Source organism: Thamnophis elegans, chromosome 2, assembly GCF_009769535.1.
Source record: "Thamnophis elegans isolate rThaEle1 chromosome 2, rThaEle1.pri, whole genome shotgun sequence".
Taxonomy (NCBI): Eukaryota; Metazoa; Chordata; class Lepidosauria; order Squamata; family Colubridae; genus Thamnophis; species Thamnophis elegans.
The window spans coordinates 109,251,399-109,254,164 of NC_045542.1; the positions used below are offsets into that span (position 1 = coordinate 109,251,399).

Genomic DNA, 2,766 nt, shown 5'->3' on the forward strand with positions numbered 1-2,766 from the left:
AAAGCACATAAAGACTACTCTCAAGACATAGGTTCCATGAGGTTGTGCAGCACTGTGGATTCATAGGCAGGAAAGAATTTCCAAGTACGTGAGAGGCTTCCTGATGTTCTTGACTGCTGGTCTTAAAACAGCTGTCTTTTCTGTATGGATCACATAGCTGCTGCTGCTGCTGCTGCTGTGCTGCTGCTGCTGCTGCTGCTGACTACTACTACTACTACTACTACTACTACTACTACTACTACTACGGAAATCTCAAAAAATAGAGGTTTGGTTTAAGAAGTTGCAGATAGGCATATTGAAAGGGGATTTTTAAAAAACTCAAGATGGCTGCTGTGACTATGTATTTAAAGCCCTGTCCTTTTATGTACAAGACTGAGATCTCACATTGAATATATCAACATTCATCTTTTCCCACAGCCATTTTCTATGCCATCCGTCATCTACTGCAATCAGAAATGGTGTCCATTTATCTTCTGTCTTGCCCTCCGAGTCTTCCCCAAGATCATCTTCTATGAACTTTAAATCCCTAGTCTCCTAATCCTAAGAAATCATGAAGTTGTAGGGGAAGGAAGAATCCATTAAGCTATAGATATAACTATGGATTTTCATATAAATGCTTTCCCATTTTACTCTAAAAAACAAAATGCAGGGACCATGCTAATCTTCTCTGTATCATTCCAATTTTAGAATATGTGCTGCCGAAGCAAGCAGTCGTGTGAAAGAAGTGTAGATTTATTTTCTGACCCATTGAGAAGATAACAACCAGAAATGTCCCTATTATTGGTAGTGTTAATGTGCCATGTTTCCCCGAAATAAGACAGGATCTTATTTTCTTTTGACCTACAAAATAAGCATTTGGCCTTATATTCAGGGAGGCCTTATTATTTTTGAGGTGCAGGAGGTGGGAGCATGGTCACCTCATGACTGCTGATGTGTTGCCTTATTTTCAGGGAGGGCTTATTTTAGCACATGCGCCTCAAAATTCTGATTGGGCTTATTATCCGGGGAGGCCTTATTTCAGGGAACAAACAAGGTAATCGTATTTTCAGGATCTAAGAATCCAATTAGGGCTGGGACAGAACCTCTATCAGAAGTTTTTGTTGTGACTGATGATCAAAACATAGATTGGCCAGTCTATTTGGGAAAGGAAAAACATAATTAACAAGAATAGGCATTAGCTCAAAATACATTTTGAAAAACTAAGGAAGATATGAGGCAGCAAACTTCTCTATTTCGCTCTTACTTTGCCCAGAATTGTATTGCCAAGAGTTGGTGATATCACATACTATTTAATATTTAAATCCCAATTTACTCAAGTATAATGATGTTACTAAATATGGGGTAGAAATCTATATTTCAATAGATTGGTTATTATCTTGTATAATTTGGCACTGCATCCTTCACAACTCAAGTACATAAATTTATGTTGCTATAACTCATAACATGTTTATCCCAATTACCCAGTATGTTGTAATCAATGGAAGCTTAAGAAACTATTGTGTAATTTCTCCACATAACAAAGAAAATACCTGACTTCATTTTTTTTCCACATGCAGCATGTCCAATCTGCCAATTTTTTTTTTAAAAAAAGAACTGGCTTCTATTGTCTACACTAGGAACAAGGTATTCTGTCATTCCGTAATGAGATAAGTGACTTTTGTTCAGGCCTTACCTATAACCTGATTGCGCCGATAAGGGAAGCCAAGTTCTGTACATTTGGCAACGTTTCTAGGGGTACACAGTTGTAATCTCAGAATGCACATTCTCCAAAGCTATTGTGAGAGCAGCTGTAAATAGAACATTTTGTGCCTGGAGACAAGAATGGACTCCAAGATCAGACCACATCTCCAGTCTGGATGTGACCAGGGAATCAAAGAAATCAAGATGGTGGGCACACCAAAGCAATTGAAAGCCCCATTCCTTTTTTGGCTGTCACAGCCCCATTTTTACTACACACAACCCCATTGAGTATCCCTAGATGTGACCACTGGCCCCATTCATCCTTGGATGTTATAACCAGGTGAATGTCCATGGTGATTCTCAATCATATTTACCTCATGGTTATTCCAAGGCGTCTTTTTCCAAAAGCAACTGGATTCTCTTGCTGCTGTTGTTTACTGAAGAAGCTTCTTCGGATGAGAAGGGAAATAGTTTCAAACAAAAACAAAAAACCCCGGAAAAAAAATCCCAATTGCCTTTTGGGGGTGGAAAGCACCTTTGGGTTATAGTCAAGTGATTCTCAGCTTCTAGATAAAACTATTCTGTAAAAAGAAAAAGAACACTTTATTAACTAACTATAGACTAAAACCAAAGATATTTAAGCTGGGGAGTGGTGGGGGAATCAGAACAATTAGTTTCTGTATCAAACTTCCACTTATTTATACAAGTGAGTCAAGCTCATTCAATCTCAGGGAGGGCAATTCCAGATACTAATGATTGGTGACCTTGCAGAAATTATTCCCAACATAAGGGGAAGTAAGAAGAGAGGCTTTACACGTCATTGAGGAGGAAATACAAGAAAGTCACATTTCCTGTGTTCCCAAATATTATTTCAATGTAAAACTACGTTCATACACCTTAGGTATGTGAGTTTGCTTCTTAAATTTGATTGGATGGGTGTCAATCAGAATCTGCAATGCATCTTGCTGTCCCTCTATTTATAAGCAGTCAGTGAAATGAAGCACATCAACCCCTTTGGCAGCTTTGAAATCAAACTAATAATTGGAGTCTTCCCTGCTTCACAGCATAATTCTCCTCCTAACTATA

At 38.3% G+C, this 2,766-nt stretch overlaps 1 pseudogene; it reads right to left on the bottom strand.

Moving 5' to 3' along the window:
- Positions 1-607: 607 nt before the first annotated feature.
- On the bottom strand, positions 608-707 carry LOC116505114 (annotated as a pseudogene).
- Between the last annotated feature and the right edge of the window lie 2,059 nt (positions 708-2,766).